Source organism: Meleagris gallopavo, chromosome 6 (assembly GCF_905368555.1).
Source record: "Meleagris gallopavo chromosome 6, MGAL_WU_HG_1.1, whole genome shotgun sequence".
Classification (NCBI taxonomy): Eukaryota; Metazoa; Chordata; class Aves; order Galliformes; family Phasianidae; genus Meleagris; species Meleagris gallopavo.
The window spans coordinates 33,926,797-33,939,388 of NC_139409.1; the positions used below are offsets into that span (position 1 = coordinate 33,926,797).

General features: G+C 38.0%; 1 protein-coding gene across 2 annotated transcripts in view; it reads right to left on the minus strand.

Moving 5' to 3' along the window:
* RFTN1 (raftlin, lipid raft linker 1) overlaps window positions 1-12,592 on the minus strand; it is a 95,998-nt gene that overhangs the window by 58,864 nt on the left and 24,542 nt on the right. The gene's annotated exons all lie outside the window — the stretch shown is intronic.

Below are 12,592 nucleotides of genomic sequence, written 5' to 3' on the forward strand. Positions count from 1 at the left end.
CTTTAAAAAGTTCACCAGAGAATGGTTTGCATGAAAGACATCAGTGATGTAAAATAAGGTTTCACTGTTCCGCTTTTTTCATCACATTCTGTAGCTACCCGTTATGAATAATGAAAGAGGTTATAAAAGACTAATAAATATTCAAAACTTATAATACAGGGAAATAATTCAAAGTATAACAGAATGGCTGTGCTTTGTATGCCTTTTCTTCATATAAGACCATGTTCCTAAGGAGGATAACGGAACGCTTTGACCATAGACTGTAAGATGCAGAACTTTAATTTTTGCAAAACAAGAAATTCAAGCAATGTGTATGCTGACAGACAATACAGTTCTACCTTCTATAACAGCATAAAAATCACATGAGAAACATAAAAAGGGATACCCCATAAGAGATAATTCAACTGACTGCTACTTACCAGACCCTAGTGAGATCAATACAGGGAAAGAAACCCAGATGCCAGAAATACTTTTTCCCTCTTGTGACATAGAGACTCCAAAAATTTCCAAATATGTTGCAAATAATTTAATTAATTAAAAGAACACGAAGGCCAGTACAGTTCTCAAAATGAGAATTTTCCTTGGATACAAGTAAATGCTTAAACACTAATCAGTAGTGTTCATTCTGGTAACGGTACTCCAATTTTTAACAATCATCTATGACAACTCATGTTTACCTCGGACATAAACCCAGTGTCTCGACTCTTCTGAGTATGCCTTGTCAAAACTCACAGAAAGTCCACTCATTAGCATAGGAGTGTGACTACTTATCCCTAAAAGCTAACTTGAAGGAAAGTGTGAAAATACGTGTAATTGGGAGCCTTGGAACATTTGATGATTAAAAAAAAGAAAGTAATAGAAAACAGCTGTAAGAGATCATCCAGCTTGCCCATTTTATTACCTAGAGTCAGGACTGGTCCTGGTTTAGCTATTTCTCACAGACTGTCTCCTCTGTTTTTAAAATCCCTTAAAAATGGAGCTCTATTCCACAAGCCCCATACGCAATCTTTCAGTACTTCACTACCCTTAATGTTCAATAGGTTTTCTGAGCATTTGGTCTATGTTTCCTGCTCTGAAGTTCAGAGTTGCTATTTCCTCAGTAGAACATCACTTCTTCTATCAATATTTTACAATCTCTGTACTGGATATTACACCTTAATCTTGTCTTCTTTAGGGTGCATAGACCCAGACCTTTCAGTGCTTTCTACTCCCTTATATTTTCTAAATAATTTTCACAGTTCTTCTGATTATCTTCAACTACACTTTTCTTCAAATACCCGAAGCATGACAGTGATCCAGCACAAGCCTCATCACTGTTTTGGAGATTGGAAGAGGTTCAAATTTATTATTCAAAGCATGCCAACTTACACCACATGAGAAAAAAATATGAGATGCCTTTCTCAACAGCTAACAGTGGCCAAATATCTCTGTTCTTAGTGAATTTTAGGTATTTTTTCCTTTCAGCTCTCAACAGCCATTCTCAGTTGCGACCCTCACAGTACACGTCTAAGTTGGGCTAACAATTATACAGTTCTCTTTAGAAGTTGTTTGAAAAAGGACATCACACATTCCTAGAGAGCCAGATTTATCCTCCAACCGTGTTCAAACTTGAATGGTAAGATTTCAGTGATTTCTTCAGCTAATTCTTCTAAGGTTCAACCTACTTGAAAACATCTTATTTATAAAAGCAGTCATTGATCTAGTCTTTCCTTACTTTAGCTTAAATATAGAATACCAATACTTTCATAAAGTCTTTTGAAACTTCACATAAAACCTATCCAACTTTTTGGCTTAGTTATTAAAAAGAATTCTAATCATGTCCCTGTCAAAAGATAAAAGAAAATCAAAGTTGTGCAGAATAGGGAATTGAGTAAGGTAGCAGAGCAAATAAATGACCGAATAAAAACTTCCAGTTTTTATTTTATATATTTATTATTTTATATAATTCCAGTACTTATAATAGATATGAAAAGCCTCTACTTTGCCAAAAGGTAAAGCTGAACTCTTTTGGCAGCATCCACGTAGGTCTTGAAACAAAATGAACTCTACGTTTTACATTTTGTTCCACATTTCCTTATTTCATAGAATCATAGAAAGGTTTGGATTGGAAGGGACCTCTATCATCATCTAATTCCAAACCCCCTGCTATAGGTAGCAACACCTTCCTCTAGACCAGGTTGCTCAAAGCCCCATTCAGCCTGGCCTTGAAGGCCTTCAGGATGGGACCATTCACAGTCTCTCTGGGCAACCTGTTCCAGTGTCTCACTACCCTCACAGTAAAGAATTTCTTCCTGATATTTAGTCTAAATCTACCCTCCTCCTGTCACTACATGCCCATATAAACAGTCCATCCCCAGCTTTCCTTTAGGCCGCCTCCAGCTATTGGAAGGCTGCTACGAAGTCTCCTAGGAGCCTTCTTTTCTCCAGGCTCAAGTGTTGCAGCTCTCATAGCCTGTCCTTATAAGGGAGGTGCTCCAGACCTCTGATCATCCTTGTAGATGATCACTTACTGTTGCACTTCACAAACTGACCTCAAAGACTCTACTGTTTATTCTGTCTGAATCTAAAAGTATGTGTAAGAAGCATTTAAACGACAGACGCTGTGTTGGTGGTTTGTTTTTGTTTTTTGTTTTTTTTTTTCTGTTTTTTTTTTGTTGTTGTTGTTGTTAAAGTTCAAAGAGGAAATAGAAGTACTGGCTGCTTTTGGAACCAATTATCAGACAGATTAATTTTATTTCCTGATCAGTAACTGAAAACACTTCTGGCAATGCTCAGATACAGACAGAAAACTACGGCTTTTTTCAATAAGAAAAGCAAATCTGCATTATACGGTTCACATCTATATGGTCCAAATGACTTTTCCAGGCCTAAGGACCCGCACATTTTTTGCCAGTAATGGGGAAAATTTGCCCACACACTCACTATCCTCATCTTCCAGAGAAAACAGAAAAATCAATAAAAAGGTAGATTTGACATAAAAGTCTACAGGTTTAATCATGTATATATGTGGTGTGTTGTCTCTGCAGTTCCAAAAGGCAGAGAAAGACAGTGCAGTCTGACACACAGATCATGAGGGACAAAAGTAGACTGAGAAATATGGCTGGGGAGACGTGCACGGAGGACAGCTGGTTCCTCCTCCTCTCTCCCTCAAGCTCTACTTGCACTGCATTACTGCGGCAACTATAAGAAACTCTCCTAAATTATCTGTGGGAATGGGTGAGCAGCAGGAAGCACCAGTGTCGCCTCCACGAGTTCCAAGAAATCATCATGGACTGCTGCAAGAGAGATCAGACACCTACACCAGTGCCCAATTAATCCTGCAGACAAAGAGGCCTTCGCTGTCAGGAGATGCCACGCAGTTCCTCAGCCACCTTCTCTTGAAACATGCTCCCAATTCATGGTACTACGACAAAAGACTTGGGTTATTTTGTGTTATTTTCTGTTTGGGACCTTTGGCAAAGGTACCACAGAGTAGCATTTATCCCAGAAATGATCACTTTGTTTTTTGCAGAAAGTTGCTGTGGCAACACACAAAGCTCCTCAGTATGCGGCCAACTGGACTACTGAAGGATCACTCATTCTGAAAGACAGAGTTAAGAAACACTGCTGTTCCCTTTAATCAAACTAAAGCATAACTCCTAAAATCTCTGACAACTGTGTGATAGTCCATCCTACAGAAAGTAGTTGCATCCTCATCAAATATTAAGAGAAAAAAACAGCTGCAACAAGCAGGCTAAATTTTCTCTATTAAACAACTTCTCTATTAAAATCATTTGGGAGATGCTATAAATCCAACATCCTCAAATAAAAAAGATATTTATGAAATGTTACAAAATAAAGCATGGTTTCATCTATTACCTCATGCTTAATACAAAAAATCAACTTTATTACTTATTTATTACTAGCTACAGTTCATCTTTTTGAAATACATATTCTGAGCAGAATTAGATTATTTTAGGCTGTTGTATTTGATAACCAGCAAATTTTGCTTCCTGCTACGTACCTTAACGCCAAAGCTAAAACAAATTCTATTACTTTTTGATTTCTTTATACCTGTTTAGTAAATAGTCAAACCATAGCTATGCTATCTTAAGTGCCAAATGGCACTTTGGCATGAAGTACCAAGCTCTGGCACAAAATGCCAAAATTAGATTTACTTAATTTCTCTTTACTGAAATGGTCGAATACAGGTCTGAGTTTCTTAGTGCTTAACCTTAATATTCTAATGCACCCAAATCTTCCTCTTGCACTGCCTTGAAGAACTCAATAGGGGCCAGGCACTAGCGTCAATGGTTCTAACCAGATGAGCACGTAAGACGAAGACACATGCAGAATTGCACTTGTATGGTAATAGAGCCATTACCCAACAACATCCACTGATTTCCTGCAGGGTTTATAATAGATCTGGCTATTTACCTTCTGCCTTTAGTGACCGCCTCATAGAAAACAGCATTAGCTTGCTCTGTTGTGCTTCATGAATCACACCGAGGTGGCTGTAATTGCATGTCTGCTGGCAGGAAACTAAATAGCAACAACGAATGGAGACAATAACACGGGAAGGGAGCATATCACTGACTGTGTGTGCGAGTGAATGCATAAATCTGGTTTAAGTCCACAAAATTTCCTGCATTTCATTCTTGCTGGAAGGTACAAGCATAGAGATAGAAAGCCCATGCTCATGACACTTAGGATGCACAAACAAGCGAGTGCTGCTCTGAGCTTCTCAGGGAGAGGTGGGTGGGTGAGAGTACACACTTGAAGGAGGGGGTACTGTAAAACCTTTTGGGAAGGGCTGGCTTTTGTCTAACAGACTTGAAACGACCCTCACTGTAGTATAAGAAAATTTCTAAAGCACTTTTCAGTGACATATTTAGCAGTTGGTTTGAAAGAGCAGAAGGAATCCAAACTACCACCATTTCCACTATTAAAGCATGGTAAGGCCAATCTGTTACTTTGGAAAGCAGAAAGCAAACTGTTACTTGAATATTATCAAAATACTTACTGCCTGGTCCTGGGAGAACAGGGCTATTTTCATTCCATTTCCATTTGTTTGAAGTGTCAACTTCAAACAAAAAAACACAAAGATATCTAATTCCATGTTAAAAACACTAAGGAGCTTTCTTTGACACTGCACAAATTGCATGGGACACAATGCAGTTGTGTTACTCTCATTTAACCCAAACAATTCTTTCCTCCTGGAATCCACAAGTAGTTTCTTAAGAACAACAAAGATGTACCAAAGAGTCAAAGAACTCCCAATGAAAGTAAAAGCAAAACCACTAATAATAAAACTCAAATAACACAGAGCGGTAAGCAGATTTCTAGTGAGTTTTGCAAAGAGTTCCAAATAATTATTTCTAGGCTAAAGCTTACCAGACTAAAACCTTGAAGCAGTACAACTGACATAGAAGGGAATATATGATGCTTCTTATAGTGTTACACAGCTTTGATTAACTGAAACACGCTCATGCTAGAATTTAATGAGTTAAAAGCTCCGCCTTATGTAGTGAAAATACTACACGCTGTATTACCATCTTTTTTCTTTTCTAATAGAGCTCCCGTGTGGAGTACAGAGACTCCTAAACTTTGAAGAAGCATGAAACAGTCTCAGTGTATTCTCATTCAGGCTGTCATGAGATGTAAGGCACTGGCTGTTAATATTTCAGATTGCTCTTTGGTTATGCTAAATGACATTCTTTCAATTTTCAAGGCAAATACAATAAATGTCCCCATCAAAGAAAGTAACAATGAATATGCCAGAGAAATCAGGAATTGAAATGAAGGAGGACCGTTCAATAAGCTCCTGCTGTTTACTTTTAGTGAAAATGTAATAATGGAACTTAAAAATATTCAAAAGCACATGCACTGTATCTCAAGAAGGTAGAGAGGAGAAAAAGGAGAAAGACTGAAACTGTGTATACACCTTATGAAGGTATGTATATAAATACCTTTATGTAGGCATGTAAGTGCATGGATACATACATATGTATGTGACTGTACGTGTGGGTACACACACAGACATACACGGACATCCTCTTCTTTCCTTTAGGAAACAGCAGATAAGTGCATTAGTCAAAGCAAGAAAGCACTGAGACAGTTCAAAGATGGAATGAGATTAGACCACTTCCTCTCATCAGTTCTGTTGTCTAGTCTCATAGCATCTTTGGGTTATCTTTTGTCCAATCAAAGCTCCATTTCTGTATCCTGAAAGCATAACTATTTTAAGAACTAGCTACATTTGCTGCACATGATGGGATTATACATGGAATAGTTTTATTTTTGGTGTTTAAAAAAAAATAAAAGACATGCCGAGGCTATCACATCCACCACACAGTGTGAAAAACCACCCACGAAACAGAATCTAGTTACCTAAATAAATCAGCAGGCACTTCTTAAATGACTCACCACTTACATGTATTAGCTTGAGGGCAGAATTATGCAAAATGGGCAAAACGAAGACCACTACCTAAATGCAAAGATTAACAACCATGCAACATACAAAATGTAAGAAGATGAAGAAGGGGAGGTACAACTCATTTAGATTGCGTACAGAAAAAATAATAAATTCTATCCTCTCTAGAACTCTTTGAAATAAATGTTACCTATTTGTCCCTCCATCTTGTTCTGCAATAGGGAAGGAACTGGTTCTTCTTTCTGAAGTGATACAGACCAAACATAGAGACAGCAAACACAGATAATTTACCTTTCACAAATCCAAGAAAATGCCAGTTACATCTAACCAAATGGAAAAAGCGTTTGAAGTTATAACATTTTAATCACACATCTATATAAACTTCCAAAGGCAAACATTATACTGAAATACAAAGGGTTAATTCTGAGCTACAGGAAGTGCCAGAACATTTATTCACATCTCTATTTCCACCGCCATGGAGTGCTGGTTCCTGCATTGAAATCTTCAGACACCAAGCTTATCTACTGATAGCAATACTACAGCTGCCCAAGTCCAACACCGAACACCCACTGCTCTTTTTAACAGCTTAAGAAGACATAAAATAGGACTTCCCATCACTCACACAGTGGTGCAGCAAGTTATATGCTATCACAGCAAGCAGTCAGGAATCAAACATTTTAAAACGTAGCGAAGGAAGAGCCACTCAACAACCATGTAGTGGTTAAAAAACTTCACTGAAATCTTCTGACATCCTACAGCCAGTGGCATCATAACACTTGAGATCTTAAAAGATGCATCTATTTTTGTTTGATCCTTCTCTGGTTAACTTGCTTACTATTTTTCTTTCAGCAGCAACAGCAATGAACACCAGGGAGCTTCACAAATTCGTTGCAGCCTACAGAACTTCCAATTTTCTCCCTGCTATACATCTCTTTCCATCTATTTCTCCTTTCCTGGCATAACTCCCATCTTTTCCCCTTCCTTCTCCTCTATTTTATGTTTCACTTTGATGTTCTTTCCATATTTCTGGCAAATTTTCATTACAGGTTTAACAGGATATAGCAGAATTAACACCCAACTCTGCAAATTTTAAAATCAGCAAACACAAACCATAGCAAAGGAGCTGCAAAAAGCACAAATAATATCCTCAGAAGAGTACAAAAGGTATGCCTTAGTAAATTCTAAATTACCTATACCTTGCTTGACAAAAAAAATAGTAATAATAATTTCCAGTTTGCTGGAAATATCCTGCTGTCAATAAAACCCTGCACATGCTGGCTCTTCAAGGAGTTAAAAAGCAGAAAGGTTGTTACATCAATCTACATATTTCCATCCAAACCAACTGAGAGCAGACTTGAAATTATTGGGGTTTTTCTTAATCAAGCACAGATGAACAAAGTAGGCTACATGCATTATATTAGGAATTTTTTCCATATTCACTAGATAATTAGTAACTATAAATCTGATTGAAGTCTAGTTTTCAAGCTGAAAAATGACAAGAGGATTTGGGGAAGAGGGGGGAGAAAGAAGTCAACAGCGGTAATTGACACTGAATACGTGCACTATGATTTGACGTACAGTTTTTCACGACACACTGAAAATTATGATTAAAATCAGAGATTTGGCACAACACAGACAATAAGAGAAAACTGCCATCAAAGTGTTACATAAAGGAGGTTTTTCCCCAACTCACAAGATAACTACTGCATATTTTAGGTACGTGTTGAATAACCGGACATTACAGAGGACGTTGAGACATCTGCACTTCATAAATTCAACCTTCAACACAAAGGTCCAAATTCAATGACATACCCAGTAACCTTGGGGAGAACGGTTTGGATTTATCAAGATAGCTCTCATTCACCAAGCCAACCTGTGCAACAGAGAACTGATAGTCTCCAGGGAAACCAAAATCCTCTTGGCAGGTCATGGCTACATGTATTTCATACATAGCACTTCACTGCATATACACAAAAAAGTACAGATAGCTTCAGAACGCTTGAAGGCTTTATTCAAAAGTAACCTGGCGATTTCAGTTCCTTTTCACATTAAATCTCCAGTGTTTCACATACATTTTCCCCTTCTGTTGTAACAGCTATTTTCAGTCTATCCTGTAAAACTGTATTCAGGATGATGCTGTGTGCCAAGTTTGTTTGATTTTTTTAAAAGCTTGAAATGGATTTTTTCCAATCCTGTGACTAAAGACCGTTTATTAACCTGTTTCAGATGCTTTCAATTCTTGCTTGCATCAACTAATAACATTCTATTGCTTCAAAAGCAACAGTACATAGTAAGCACTTAATACTTTAAATTAGCATAAGTAAAGTATAGCAGTGACTTTGATCTTTTTATCTTTTCCTTGGCTTAGACTATTTGATTTTTTTTAGATAAAGAGTGACATTTCCTATTTACGCATGTTTTTGCTTGGAACAGAACATCAAGTTTAACTTTTCAGAGCTCCTTTGGTGCTTTTTTAAATCAAATCTCTTCATTTTGGTAATCTTATAGTTTTTCCACAGAAGTTGGTTAAATTGTTTTCAGCCTTCCTGGCAAAACTAAATCAGTATCACAGCAGCCAAAGCACGTGACATGCATTGTATAACTAAGAAAGCAGAGTTATTTGAAGGTATATTCTCAATTAGATTTTTGCCCCAGATTTGGTTATGTTGGGTAAGAAACTGCAACATGACGAAATTCAATACAAACAGGAGATTGGTGAGACATAGAAGCTAAATGCAAAGAAAAAGAAGATGTCAAGTATTTGGATTTCTTCTTTACATACCATCCCTTAATGATGTTAAGACAAACACGTCTGTGGGCACCTATACTCAGAAAACACAAGAGGTGTTAGACTATAAACAGAAACAAAACGGACCCATCTATGCCCATCCTAACACACCTAACCCATTCAGCTTCCCAGGAAAACCCTCAGGTTTTAAAAATGAATGAAAAGTAATTTAGGTCTGTCTTCTTTTCCAATTATTATGCATGTTTGGGAACTGCAATGCAAAACATTCTCCAGAAAATATCTACCATTCCTCTCAGCATTCCATCCCCTCACTCCTATTTTTTTCATTTAGGTCTACTGATGTTGGGAATATTCTCCCATCAGTGCAAATTTTAATACTTCTGCTAGGAACAAAATGTGAACTTCATGTTAAGAGTCTGCTTCTGCAGCTGAGCAGGATTTAAATTTTACTGTAGATCTCATACCACTGTCACAGCAGCTGCTCCCAAGACCAGCATGTAGCTGCACGTGCACACCTTAGTCCTCACACCTTAGTGAGCAGCACCAATGGGACCAATCCCATAGGATCTTAAGCTGTCCAGGTACCTACAGGAGAACAGGTCTCAAGAGGAAGATCCTACAATCCAATCCCTGCTGTTTACAAATGTCATAGGAAATGCCCTCTGGTAAAGCACACTTTATGAGCAAAGATTTGTGCAGGAATGTACAGAAATAAAGGATGGCAGTAATTCACACAAAGCAACCTCCCCATGAGTTCCTGATTAACCTGGCATGGGGAAGAGGCACATGTTACCTCATCTGCGATCTCAGAAAAACCACACAAACTAATTCCAGAAGATATAAAGCTAAAAGAAACAAGTGGATTGGTTACTTTGCAATGTGTTAGGCGATCATGTCCTTTAGAAATGAGATATGGGAGGGTTACTCCTATACCAAAGACAACCTGTTTTAGAGTCCGTGCATAATGGGACAGACCAGTTCCACCAGTACACAAAGCTGGTTATACACCAGAAGAAAATCAGTTCAGAAAGTAACACTTTTTGTTGAAACGAGTTTTTGCTCCCTGTATCAGTGCTATTATACAAATTCCTACATAAGCCATTCCCCATGAGAAGCACAACAAATGAAAAGCGATTCCCACTGATGAGTCTTTTGTTCTCCAACTCCTCTACTGCTGTAGCCTCAAATATACCGTCTTTGCCAAGCATTCTGCCCACCTCACAGATTCTCTGAGCTGGAGAGAAGGCAGCACTGCTGTGGCTATGAAGCCAAAAGCACTGGATCCCTAGCAAGCGAGCTGCTGCTGAAGTGAATGGATGGGGCTGAGGGTGCCTCACCTTTTCCTGCCTAATGAAGGTTTCTGTCCTGTACCCAGCTGGGAGCTGGGAGTAACAGAATTGTCTTTTAAAAGAAGTGCTAACAAGCTGGTTTTAAACTGACCTAGGAAAAACATTCAGAAACAAAGCAGAAAAATCAACTACACTACCACCTTCAAACTCTTTGAATTAAAAATAACAATAATAATAAAATCCTTCAAAAGTAAGGACCTGAAAGCAAAATCTTGCAGAAAGCACTATGGGACACTGCCTAGAACCAACAGCATATTTAGAAGTGATAAGGCTTTCACAGAGTAATGCAAACGACTTGCAAGCAATAGCTCACCACTGGCACCTAAACGAAGCATGTCACTGCCAAACACACCACATCACTTCAACTTGGCAAGAAGGCTTGAGAGAAAGCCAAAGAGTAGTGGAAAAGGCTGTTAAAAGTTAACAAAGCACTTCCCAAAAGTACTATTTTGTTTTTTTAAGCAAGTCTGCTAGAGCATGGGTGATGGATTTACTACAGGAAAAAGTTTTTCTTGGCAAAAAACGCCTTGCTTTTTTTGCTTAGAGCAAATTTTCCTGTCACTCTCTAGAATCTGAACTCCTACTCCCTTGTTTCAGAAAAATGTGGCCCGTTTCTGTTTTATGTGAAGAATTCCCACACAGTGGTACTGATAGCATGCAAATCTATTGTTTAATATGGGTCATGGGAAAATGGACACAAAATCAACTATCCCTGGAATGGAACAACTAAAGTAGGATTATAGTAATTTATTTTTTATTTTGCAATAAGATAATTGTTGCAATTCTTTTGAAAAATAGCAAAGCATTTTCCCCAGTGCTTATGAGAAAGCGTTATTTTATCTTTATTTCAGTAAAAGCACATTTAAAGCACTTGCTGTAGAGACACCATAACTTCAAAGCCATCAAAGAATGAGTTAATGAAGTTATTATAGCCTAACCCCAAAGTAGTAAGTGCATGCAATGGTGATGTAACAGATGCCCTTTCCAACACAGACAGGATACAGGATTCTCTGACGATAGAAAGATGGCAATTATAAGGCATTATGAAGACCATCTGGAGATCTAAACCTTTCTTTGCACCCTGGACAGATTCCCTTTCAGCTGGTCAGTGACACCAAAAGGAACAGTTTCACAAATCTCATTGATACAATAATAAATGCAGAAGTAAATAAACAGGTCAAATCCTCAGTTACTGATGTAAGGAATGTAAAATATATTCCAAGTGTGGCACAGTATTGATGAAAATCCATATTTATTTGCCAACACAGAACACCAGCACTGCTCACTATTGTTCTTGCTTGCCACCGCTAGCACAGACAGCACCTCAGGAACATTCCTGTGAATGTGCAAAGTGCAGTGCCTCTGTGCCATGGCCAAAACTGTTTTCTCACTGTTCCTAACCCAAGGAGAGGTCGTAAGTGGCCTCAAGGGGGTCAAACTTCTAATTGTGTGCCAGCCGATGCACAAGGTGCTTTTGCCTCCATGCATTACAAGGTGTATTCTACAAAATAGAGAATCAGTCACTTCTAGAATCTGTCAGGTCAAAAAGAGCCACACCTGTTACTTTCTTAATAACAAAACATCACTGGTAAAATAGTCTCACGTCGCTGGGATCCTTAAATAATGACTAAGACTGATCTAAAAAAAATGCAAAGAGGTGGTCTGAGTTTCCAACAGTAGTTCTGGAAGGGTTGCGTGGAAATATCTGCTATTGAGCAGATATTTCTCCAGAATTTACTGTAACAAAAAAGAAAAATAGAAAAAAAGAAAAAAAAAAAACACACACACAAAGCCCACAAGAAGTGCAAAATTGCAGCTTGACAACAAAGTCTCAGAATTACAAAGTATTTTATTCTTTCTCTTTATTCAAGAGTGAACACATGGTGAAGAACAATGAAAATAATCCCACAGAATATGTACAATTCTATCTATTTGATCATTTGAAAGGCTTCATCAAGGCATTCAACCCAGCTGGAAGAATCGGGTAGAAGAAGGACTGCAGAGAAAGGCAGATGCTCCATTGGAGCTGAGTGTCCCTCAGTAAATAAACAACAAAAAACAAAAACAAAAAAAACACCACAA